The 12,468-nt window shown below is 41.7% G+C and overlaps 1 pseudogene; it reads right to left on the reverse strand.

Annotated features, from left to right (window-relative positions):
• Positions 1-12,224, reverse strand: part of LOC116862291 — a 33,561-nt pseudogene extending 21,337 nt beyond the window's left edge.
• Positions 12,225-12,468: the final 244 nt, after the last annotated feature.

Raw genomic sequence — 12,468 nt, forward strand, 5'->3', positions numbered from 1 at the left:
ACCCTCCAGTTCTATCCATGTTGATACAAATATTAGGTATTCATCCTTTCCAGAGGCTGAGCAATATTCCGTTGTATATATGAACTGCATCTTCTTTATCCATTCCTCTGTTGAAGTACATCTGAGCTCCTGACACAGTTAGTCTATTGTAGACGTTGCTGCTGTGAACATTGGGGTGCATGTGCCCCTTCTTTTCAGTACATCTGTACTATGGGGTAAATACCTAGTAGTGGAACTGCTGGGTTGTAGGGTAGGTCTATTTTTAACTTCTTGAGGAAACTCCTTACTGTTTTCTGGAGTAGCTGTATGAGCTTGCATTCCCAGTAATAGTGGGAGAGGTTTACCCTTTCTTCGCATCCCTGCCAACCAATGTTTCCAACTCAATAATTTTAGCTCTTCTGACTAGTGTGAGGTGGTATCTCATTGTAGCTTTGATTTCTTTTTCCCTGATGCCAAGTGATATTGAACAGTTTTTCTTGCGTCTGTTAGCCAGTTGTCTGTCTTCTGCGGATAAATATCTATTTGTGTATTCTACCAATTTCCTGCCTGGATCATTTGGGTGTTTTAGGGTGTTGAGTTTGTTAAATTCTTTGTAGATCTTGGATACGAACGCTTTATCTATAAGGCATTTACAAATATCTTCTCTCACTCTGAGGTTGCCTTTAGCGTTGCAGACTGTTTCCGTTGCTGGGCAGCTCTTCATCTTGATGAAGTCCCATCGGTCATTGTCCCTTTGTTTGTCTTGCCTTTGGAAATGTGACTGTCAGGAAGTCCCTGTGGCTGAGATCAAAGTGGTTGCTGCCTGCATTCTTCTCTAGGCTTTTGGTGAATTCTTGACTCCCATTTTGGCTTTTCATCCATTTTGAGTTCACCTTTGTGTATGGCGTAAGAGAACGGTCCAGTTTCATTCTTCTGCATGTTGCTGTCAAACTTTCCCAAACCATCTACTGAAGGGACTTTTTTCCATTGGATATTTTTTCCTGCTTTATCGATAATGGAAAAGCATGGAATGTTTTTTCCATTTCTTTATGTCTTTCTCAATTTCTTTCATATGTGTTCTGTGGTTTTTAGAGTACAGATCATTTGCCTCTCTATTTAGGTTTATTCTTATGTATCTTTTTTTGGGGGGGGTGCAATTGTCAAGGGGATCAATTGCTTGATTATCCTTCTTCTGCCTCATTGTTAGTGTATAGAAATGCAGTTGACTTCTGGTCATTGATTGTATATTCTGTCACTTTGCTGAATTGATGCATCAGTTCTAGCAAATTTTTTGCCAGAAATTTTTGGGATTTCTATATTGCGTTTCATCTGTGAAGCATGAATGTTTGACTTCTACTTTCCCAGTTTGGGTGCCTTTTATTTCTTTTTGTTTTCTGATTGCTAAGGCTAGTTTTCCAGTACTGCCTTGAAGAACAGTAGTGAGAGTGGACATCCCTGTCAGTTTCCAGTTCTTAAGGGACAAGTGTCATCATTTATTGCTTACAAGAGACTAATCTTAGAACCAAAACGTCTTCAGTTTGAAATTAAGGGGATGGAGAACTATTGATTATGCCAGTGGACATCAAAAGAAAGCTAGGGTAGCCATCCTTATATTGGACAAATAGTGTTTAATCCAATGATAGTAATAAGAGATGAAGAAGGACACTATATCATAATTAAAGTGTTTAGCCAATAAGAAGTTCTAAAAATTGTAGATATTTATGCCCCTATCCTGGGAGCAGTCATGTATATAAATAATTAATATCAAAATTCAGAAGCACATTGATGATAGTACAATAATAGTATGGATATTTAACACCCCACTCACAGCAATGGACAGATCATCTAACCAAAGATCTAAACAGATCAAGGGAACAAGGACCTTCTATTATTATGTTCAATCAGTCAATTATGGTACATCATCAGTTTTTGATGCAGTGTTCAATGACTCATTAGTTGCACATAACACCCAGTGCTCATTACAACACATGCCTTCCTTAATCATAACTCAGCTCCCCATATCTCCACCTACTCCCTTCTGTAACCCTCAATTTGTTTCCCAGAGCTAAAAGTTTCCTATGGATTTTCTCTCTCTCTGATTTCTTCCCTTTCACTTTTCCCTCCTATCCTTTATGATCTTCTGCCCTGTCTCTTCTATTCAACATAGGACTGAAACCATGTGATGATTGTCTTTCTCTGACTGACTTACTTCACTTTGTGTGATACCATCCAGTTCTATCCACATCGATGTAATTAGTAAGTATTCATCCTTTCTGTTGGCTGAATAATATTCCATTGTGTATATGGACCACATCTTCTTTATCCATTCACATGTGGAAGGATATCTCTGATCCTTCCGTAGTTTGGCTATTGTGGATATTGCTGCTATGAACATTGGAGTGCAAGTTGCCCCTTCTTTTCACTACAGATGTATCTTAGGGATAAATACCCAGTAGTGCAATTGGGTCAAAAGGTAGCTCTATTTTTAACTACTTGAGGAAACTCCATACTGTATTCCAGAGTGGCTACACCAGCCTGCATTCCTACCAACAGTGTGAGAGGGTTCCCCTTTCTCCACATCCTTGCCAACACTTGTTGTTTCCTGTTCTGTTGATTTTTGACCATTCTAACAGGTGTAAGGTGATATCTCATTATGGTATTGTCTTGTATTTCCCTGATGGCTAGTGCTGTTAGACATTTTCTCTTGTGTTTGTCAGCCATTTCTAAGTCTTTTTTGGAAAAGTGTCTTTTCTTGTCTTCTGCCCATTTTTTGACTGGATTAATTGTTTTTTTGGGTGTTGAGTTTGATAAGTTCTTTATAGGTCTTGGATACCAGCCCTTTTTCTGTAATGTCAAATATCTTCTCACATTCTGTGGACTCTCTCTTAATTTTGTTGACTGTATATTGCATTGTGCAAAAGCTTTTTATCTTGATGAAGTCCCAAAAGTTAATTTTTGGTTTTGTTTCCCTTGCCTTAGAGAGGTGTCTTGAAAGAACTTGCTGTGGGCAGTGTCAAAGAGGTTACTACCTGTGTTCTCTAGCATTTTGATAGATTTCTGTCTCACATTGAGGACCTTCATCCATTTGGAGTTTATATTAGTGTGTAGTGTAAGAGAATGGTCCAGTTTAATTCTTCTGCATGTGGTTGTCCCATTTTCCAAGAACCATTTATGGAAAAGACTGTCTTTTTTCCATTGGATGTTCTTTTGTGATTGTCAAAGAGCAATTCTATTTGACCATAGAATTGAGGGTCCTTTTCTAGGGTCTCTTTTCTGTTCCATTGATCTATGTGTTTGTTTTTGCTCCAGGACCATACTCTCTTGATGACTATGGGTTGGTAATATAGCTTGAAATCAGGCATTGTGAAGGCCCCAGGTTTTGTTTTCTTTTTCAACATTTCCCTGGTGATTTGATGTCTTTTTGGGCTCCAACAAATTGTAGGATTGTTTGTTTCAGTGCTGCAAAAACTGTCAATGGCATTTTGATACAGATATTATTTGATACAGAAAGTGTAAATTGTAGGAGAGGGCAAGATGGCGGAGAAGTAGGAGATGCCTTTTCAGCTGGTCCCCTAAAGTGAGTTTATTATCTATCAGACCACTCTGAACACGCATGAAATCAGCCTGAGATGCAGGCTTATACCCTTCTGGATCTCTTTGGGGGCAGAGGACGTCAGTGATGAGTTTAAGCAGTGGAGTTTGAATGATGGGACTGATTTTGGAGGATAAAGAGATGGGGGAGAGAGCCTACCAAAGCGACCCTTTGAAAAGTAATACCCCAATACAAGAGTGTCCTGTGATGGGGAACAGCATTAACTTGGAATCTGGTTAAAAGCACTCAAAAAGAGCAAAAGATCTTAAGGGGCAACTGGTGGAATGGGGTGGCTATGGGAACAGGCTTAAGCCCACTGATGCAGGATGGCTCCCACCAGCCAACACAATGCCAGAGAGAGTGTGGTGAAGCATCCATGCCATGGTCCCTGAGTCACTGGCACATGTGAGAGAGTCCAGGTGCATGCCAGCCAGTGCTTTCTAGAACCACATCTTGTTGCACTCTGTACCCACACTGCACATTGGGGTCCTGAGCCATGCTGCACACCCTCCCCTAAGAGAGATCCACTCAGGCTCTGGCCGGTGGTCTTATGACCAACCAAGAGTCTGAGCACTCCCAGCCCAGGCCAACATGAAAATCTCAGCATGCTGTCTCTGCTTGGGATCTCTCCGGCTCTCTGGATCTGCCCAGACAGCAGCCCGGCAAAGGCAGTCACTGGAAATGGGCTCTCCGGACTGATATTCCTCATGGTTTTAGTAGTATCAGGGTGCAGAGACAAGTGGGAGCTCCTGAAACACCTGAGATGGTGGCTGGGTATGTGTTTCGCTGGGGCAAGGTGGCAGAGGGGGAGTCTATGTGCTGTGGACCTCCCAGAGGGGAACAGACTGAGGCTTCTCTCTGAGACAGAGGTCTGGGTGCAGTTTGCTTTCCTCTAAACCTCTGAAGAACCACCAAAAGCGACCAAAGGGAAAAAAAAACAAAAACAAACAAAAAAAAAAAAAACAGAACAAAAGCCTGAAAAACCGGATTCCTCAGAGCCCAGCCCTTTTATAGGGGCAGGAGGAGTCAATGTAAGCAAGACTGCCTGAAAAAACAACCCAGCAGATACCTCCCCCAGAGAGCCAACCAAAAAAAAAAAAAAATGAGACGACAACCAACACAGTGTCCCCATAAAACTGTAAGACCCCTATATGAGGGGAAAAGAAGATATTAAACTCCCAGCATTGCCCTAAAACTTGTACACTTCATAGATAAAACTTTTATTTTTAATTCATTCCCACTATTTTCATTCTTTTAATATTTAATGATTTTTAACCTATTTATCATCACAATGAGATGTTCAGTAAAACAAATTCCATACTAACCTTTCAACTTGAACTTTCTTTTGATACATATACCTGTTTTTCTTTTCCTTTTCTATTTTTAACTATTCATATAGAGATAACCTTCAAGGTAATTTTTACCCTATCAATACTAACCCTACATATAAATCAGTTTTAATCCCCCTTTATTATCGGAAAGTTGAGTCCTTTAACAAAGATATCAAGATAAACCCAGGAGAATCAAAATAACCATCCTCGCCCACACTGAGAATTTATAACCACCCTCCAATCTTTTTCTTCTGTCAGTGTTTCTGTGTTTGTTTTTGTTCTGGTAGTATATAAATCTTACACTTGGGGTTCATTTTGGCTGGGTTCTATTTTTTCTTGTCATTTAGTTTTGTTGTTCTTTTTGTTTGTCTGATTTTGTTTGTATACTTTATAAATCTTACCTTTGGGGCCCATTTGGACTGGTTATTCTCTTTTTTTTTTCTTCAATTTTTTCGTGTCTCTCTCTCTCTTGTTTTCTTTTTTCTTTATCTTTGCTGGGGACACCCGATAGCTCAGAAGCGTTCAGGGATGCACCTTGCCTGGATCATGGTTGATATATTCAGCTACACTTCCACTCAGCCATCTCTCACAACAATGACTGGGAGGAGGAATGTCCTCAGAGGAAAAATTCAGAGACTGTGCCCTTTCCATCAGAGCTATTGGATATGGATAAACAGTAGGCTGGAAAGGGAATTCAGGCTAACAATTATCCAGGCAAGGGCTAGGTTAGAGAAAACCATTACAGACAAAATGGAATTTATTAGGGTAGAAGTGAAAGCCACCAGGGATGATGTTAACGATGCTCTCAATGAGTTCCAATCCAATGTAAATTCTCTAATAGCTAGGGTAACTGAGGCAGAAGGTAAAATTAGTGATCTAGGGACACACTGAGAGAAAAAGGATCAGGAAGAGGCCTGGAACAAACAGCTTAGAAGCCATGAAAACAGAATTAAGGAAATAAATGATGCCATGAAATGTTCCAATGTCAGAATTATTGGAATCCCTGAGGGGAGGAGAAAGAAAGAAGACTAGAAGATATAGTGGAACAAGTTATCTATGAAAATTAACCCAATCTGGCAAAGGGAATCAGCATTTGTGTCACAGAGGCAGATAGATCCTCCCCCCCTACAAGAACATAGAATCTAGAAAGACTCCAGACACCTGATTGTGAAAATGATGAATTATAATTTTAGAAAGGAGATTTTTTTATTTTTTTAAATTTCTTTTCAGCCTAACAGTATTCATTGTTTTACACCATACCCAGTGCTCCATGCAATCTGTGCCCTCTCCAATACCCATTACCTGGTTCCCCCAACCTCCTATCCCCCGCCCCTTCAAAACCTTCAGATTGTTTTCCAGAGTCCATAGTCTCTCATGGTTCACCTCCCCTTCCAATTTCCCTCAACTCCCTTCTCCTCTCTATCTCCCCTTGTCCTCCATGCTATTTGTTATGCTCCACAAATAAGTGAAACCATATAATAATTGACTCTCTCTGCTTGACTTATTTCACTCAGCATAATCTCTTCCAGTCCTGTACGTGTTGCTACAAAAGTGGGGTATTCATCCTTTCTGATGGATGCATTATACTCCATAGTGTATATGGACCCCATCTTCCTTATCCATTCGTCTGTTGAAGGGCATCTTGGTTCTTTCCACAGTTTGGTGACTGCAGTCACTGCTGCTATAAACATTGGGGTACAGATGGCCATTCTTTTCACTACATCTCTATCTGTGGGGTAAATACCCAGTAGTGCAATGGCAGGGTCATAGGGAAGCTCTATTTTTAATTTCTTGAGGAATCTCCACACTGTTTTCCAAAGTGGCTGCACCAACTTGCATTCCCACCAACAGTGTAAGAGGGTTCCCCTTTCTCCACATCCTCTCCAACACATACTGTTTCCTGTATTGCTAATTTTGGCCATTCTAAGTGGTTTAAGGTGGTTTCTCAATGTGGTTTTAATTTGAATCTCCCTGATGGCTAGTGATGATGAACATTTTTTCATGTGTCTGATAGCCATTTGTATGTCTTCATTGGAGAAACGTCTGTTCATATCTTCTTCCCATTTTTTGATATGATTATCTGTTTTGTGTGTGTTGAGTTTGAGGAGTTCTTTATAGATCCTGGATATCAATCTTTTTTCTGTACTGTCATTTGCAAATATCTTCTCCCATTCCGTGGGTTGCCTCTTTGTTTTCTTGACTGTTTCCTTTGCTGTGCAGAAGCTTTTGATTTTGATGAACTCCCAAAAGTTCATCTTCACTTTTGTTTCCTTTGCCTTTGGAAACATATCTTGAAAGAAATTGCTGTGGCTGATATCGAAGAGATTACTGCCTATGTTCTCCTCTAGGATTCTGATGGATTCCTGTCTCCATTGAGGTCTTTTATCCATTTTGAGTTTATCTTTGTGTACAGTGTAAGAGAATGCTCGAGTTTCATTCTTCTACATATAGCTGTCCAATTTTCCCAGCACCATTTATTGAAGAGACTTTCTTTTTTCCACTGTATATTTATTCCTGTTTTGTCTAAGATTAATTGTCCATAGAGTTGAGGGTCCATATCTGGGATCTCTACTCTGTTCCACTGGTCTATGTGTCTGTTTTTATGCCAGTACCCTGCTGTCTTGGTGATCACAGCTTTGTAGTAAACCTTGAAATCAGGTAACGTGATGCCCCCAGTTTTATTTTTGTTTTTCAACATTTTCGTAGTGATTTGGGGTCTCTTCTGATTCCATACAAATTTTGGGATTATTTGCTCCAGGTCTTTGAAAAATACCAGTGGAATTTTGATCAGAATGGCATTAAAAGTATAGATGGCTCTAGGCAGTATAGACATTTTAACAATGTTTATTCTTCCGATCCAAGAGCATGGAATGGTCTTCCATCTTTTTGTGTCTTCTTCAATTTCTTTCATGAGTGTTCTGTAGTTCCTCGAGTACAGTTCCATTACCTCGTTAGTTAGGTTTATTCCCAGGTATCTATGGTTCCTGGTGCTATAGTAAATGGAATCAATACTCTAATTCCCATTTCTGTATTTTCATTGTTAGTGTATAAGAAAGCCACTGATTTCTGTACATTGACTTTTATCCTGCCATGTTGCTGAATTGCTGTATGAGATCTACTAGTTTGTGGGTGGAGTCTTTTGGGTTTTCCATATAAAGAATCATGTCATCTACGAAGAGAGAAAGAGTTTGACTTCTTCATTGCCAATTTGGATACCTTTAATTTCTCTTCGTTGTCTGATTGCTGTTGATAGGACTTCTAATACTATGTTGAACAGAGTGGTGAGAGTGGGCATCCTTGTCGTGTTCCTGATCTCAACGGGAAGGCTGCAAGTTTTTTCCCATTCAGGATGATATTTGCTGTGGGTATTTCATAGATAGATTTGATGAGGTTCAGGAATGTTCCCTCTATCCATATACTTTGAAGCTTTTTAATCAGGAACGGATGCTGGATTTTGTCAAATGCTTTTTCTGCATCAATTGAGAGGATGATGTGGTTCTTCTTTCTTCTCTTATTCATTTGTTCTATCACATTGATTGATTTGTGAATGTTGAACCATCCTTGTAGCCCAGGGATGAATCCCAACTGGTCATGGTGGATAATCTTTTTAATGTGCTGTTGGATCCTGTTTGCTAGGATCTTGTTGAGAATCTTAGAATCCATAAGATATTTGCAAATGACAGTACAGATAAAAGATTGATATCCAGGATCTATAAAGAAATCCTCAAACTCAACACACACAAAACAGATAATCATATCAAAAAATGGAAGAAGATATGAACAGACGTTTCTCCAATGAAGACATACAAATGGCTATCAGACACATGAGAAAATGTTTATCATCACTAGCCATCAGGGAGATTCAAATTAAAACCACATTGAGATATCATCTTACACCAGTTAGAATGGCCAAAATTAGCAAGACAGGAAACAACATGTGTTGGAGGGGATGTGGAGAAAGGGGAACCCTCTTCCACTGTTGATGGGAATGCAAGTTGGTGCAGCCACTTTGGAGAACGGTGTGGAGATTCCTCAAGAAATTAAAAATAGAACTTCCCTATGACCCTGCAATTGCACTACTGGGTATTTACCCCAAAGATACAGATGTAGTGAAAAGAAGGGCCATCTGTACCCCAATGTTTATAGCAGCAGTGACTACGGTCGCCAAACTGTGGAAAAAAACAAGATATCCTTCAACGTCGAATGGATAAGGAATATGTGGTCCATTTACACTATGGAGTATTATGCCTCCATCAGAAAGGATGAATACCCCACTTTTGTAGCAACATGGACAGGACTGGAAGAGATTATGATGAGTGAAATAAGTCAAGCAGAAAGAGTCAATTACCATATGGTTTCACTTATTTGGGGAGCATAACAAATAGCATGGAGGACATGGGGAGTTAGGAGAAGGGAGTTGGGGGAAATTGGAAAGGAAGGTGAACAATGAGAGACTATGGACTCTGAAAAACAATCTGAAGGGTTTGAAGAGGTGGGGGAGGTGGGAGATTGGGGGAACCAGGTGGTGGGTATTAGAGAGGGCAGGGATTGCATGGAGCACTGGGTGTGGTAGAAAAAACAATAAATACTGTTATGCTGAAAATAAATTTAAAAAAAAGATTAAAAAAAACAAAACAAAACAAAAAACAAAAAGAAGTTTTTTATGGTATTTGATGGACTGGATAGCTCACTGTGATGGTAAATAGGTTAAAATTATTTATTTAAAAATATGAGGCAGAATAGTGGGAACAAATTAAAAATAAAAGTTGTCCTATGAAGTACTGGTGGTTGTTCTCTTGTAGGCTCTCTCTCTTTTTTTTTTTTTTTTCTGTCCTGGTTGGTTTTCTGGGGGAGGGGCCTGCCACGTGGGTTTTTAGTCAATGGTGTTCCCTGAGTTAAGTCCTCCAGTCCCCCTCAAGGGTGTGGGCTCTGAGGAAACCGGTTTTTTCAGGCTTTTGTTCTCTAGAGGTTTTTATGTTTGTTCACCTTTTTTTTTTTTCCTCTTGCCTTGACCGCCTTTGATGGTTTTTGTAGGTTTAGAGGAAAGCAAACTGCACCCTGACCTCCTTCTCAGAGAGAAGCCTCAGTCTGCTCTTCTGTGGGTGTTGCAGAGCCCATATAAATTCCCCCTTGGCCACTGGCAGAGCAGGTTCCAAGTCCCGGTCCCTGGGGACGCAGGATCTTCTGCTTATACCCAAAACTACAGCAGCGGCAGCTGTCTGGGCAGCTCCAGACCGCCAGAGAGGTTCCAAGCAGCGATTGCACACTGAGATTTTCCCGCAGGCTCAGGCTAGGACTGCCTGGTCTTTCTGGGTCTAAGAGTGCCCGGCTTGCGCGCACCTCTCTCAGGGGAGTCTGTGGGTCGTGCACGTGTCTCAGGCTCTGAGATCGGGGTGCAGGTCCGAAAACACCAGATAGGGCCTTCGCGCACCACTCTCAGGGGAGAGTTTAGGGCAAGCATCTCAGGCTCTGAAACAAGGTCTAAGAGCGCCGGGGGCCTTCACGCACATCTCTCAGGGGAGGGTAAGGGGCGCGCGTGTCTCAGGCTCTGTAGCAGGGCTCGTGTGTTCTGCCATCTGGCATGGCTCCCAGCCCCTCACTGGAGACAGACCCCATGCAATCTCGGGCTTGCAGGCGGCTCAGGGACCAAGACCTGGTTTCTCCGCAGCACTCTCTATGGCTCAGCAACAGGGGAGTCTGTCCTGGGTCCAGGGACTTAAACCCCTGTCGCTAGCCGCCCCGATTCCCACAATTTCCCCCCCCCCATGATCCTTTGTTCTTTGGAGTACTTTCAACGAGTCTCCAAGTTAATGCTGGTCCCCAGATGCAGGGCACTCTCATATTAGGGGTATTACTTTCCAATCAGTCACCTCTGGTGGCTCCCTCCCCCTTTTGTTTATCTTCCGGTATCAGTCCAAGGTTCCCACTCAGCTTTACCTGCCTACTGGCATCTTCTGCCCCTGTAGAGATCCAGACATGTATAATTCTGATCTCAGGCTGATTTCATGGGTGATCGGAGTTCTTTGGTAGGTAATCAGCTCACTTTAGGGTACAGGTTGAAAAGGCGCCTCCTCCTACTTCCCCACCATCTTGTCTCCCCCTAACTGAATATAATTTTAAAAAAGGAATTTAAGGACGTAGTGTTGTGAGAAAATAAATAATTAAAGCTAGAATTCTAGGAGAAACATTTCCCAATCCAAATCCTGAAATTATACTCAAAATTTGTGTTCAGCTAAAATTATAGAAAATAATGACTGAGAAGATGATGGAAACCAAGATAATGGATTGCAAAGGTAGACTTTGGGACCTCAGTGTCTTATTAAAAAAAACATAATAAAAGTTGGGTACCCAACTTTTGTAGCAACATGGATGGTAATGGAAGAGATTATGCTGAGTTAAATAAGTCAAGCAGAGAGAGTCAATTATCATATGGTTTCACTTATTTGTGGAGCATAACAAATAGCATGGAGGACAAGGGGAGATGGAGAGGAGAAGGGAGTTGAGGGAAATTGGAAGGGTAGGTGAACCATGAGAGGCTGTGCACTCTGAAAAACAATCTGAGGTTTTTGAAGGGGCGGGGGCTGGGAGGTTGGGGGAACCAGGTGGTGGGTATTAGAGAAGGCAGGGATTTCATGGAGCACGGGGTGTGGTGCAAAAACAATGAATATTGTTATGCTGATAAGAAATAAAAAATTATAAAATTATAAAAAAAAGTAAGTGCATGGCCCGCAGTCATAGAGTGTCTGTAGCTTTGTTGTCCCTGTCACCTCTTCAGCCCAGCACAGCTGCACGTTTCACAGGGTTTCTGGCACAGGCACAATGTGGGTTCTCACACCATGTCTCTTGCATAGTAATACACACCCGTGTCCTCAGAGTTCAGGCTGCTTATCTGTAGATAGGCGGTGCTGAGTGAGGTGTCCATGAAGAAACAAATTGATGGAGATGCCGTAGGCATAAACTGGATTCCCAATGTTTGTGTTTATCCATCCCATGGACTGCAGTCTCTTTTCTCGTCCCTGTCACACCCAGCTCATTGCATAGCTGGTGAAGGTGTACCAAGATGCCTTACAGGAGACCTTCACGGATTCCCCCAGCTTCCTCACCTCAGCCTCAGATTGCAGCAGCTGCACCTGGGAGTGGACACCTGTGGATAGGGAACAGGAGGGTTTGTAGTCATGCTGATTGGTCCTGCCCCATCCTCTGCCAAAGGACTGGGGGAAATCCCTTACCTGTAGGCAACACCATCAGGAAGAGGATTCTCCAGCTCCAGTCCATGGTGAGGTGCTGTGCTCTCATGGTTTCTGCAAATGATTGTGTGCAGCTGTTGGGTGATGTTCTCAGGGCCCAAACACATGTATATTTAAGTGAATACACCTTGGTTCATTTGCATATTCACAAAGCAGAATATTTCATATCAGGAAATGCTGATTCAGAGAGAAGACACATCAGAGGGGAAACACATTCCTGGGATGCTGAGGTCCCACATCTAAGCCTCTGTCTGAGGATATACACCCTGACCTCATCCCTGACTCTGTGTTACCAGAGGTTCTTCCACTGAGAATGAGT

Source organism: Lontra canadensis, unplaced genomic scaffold (assembly GCF_010015895.1).
Source record: "Lontra canadensis isolate GAN:19392208 unplaced genomic scaffold, GSC_riverotter_1.0 scaffold231, whole genome shotgun sequence".
In the NCBI taxonomy this organism is placed as follows: Eukaryota; Metazoa; Chordata; class Mammalia; order Carnivora; family Mustelidae; genus Lontra; species Lontra canadensis.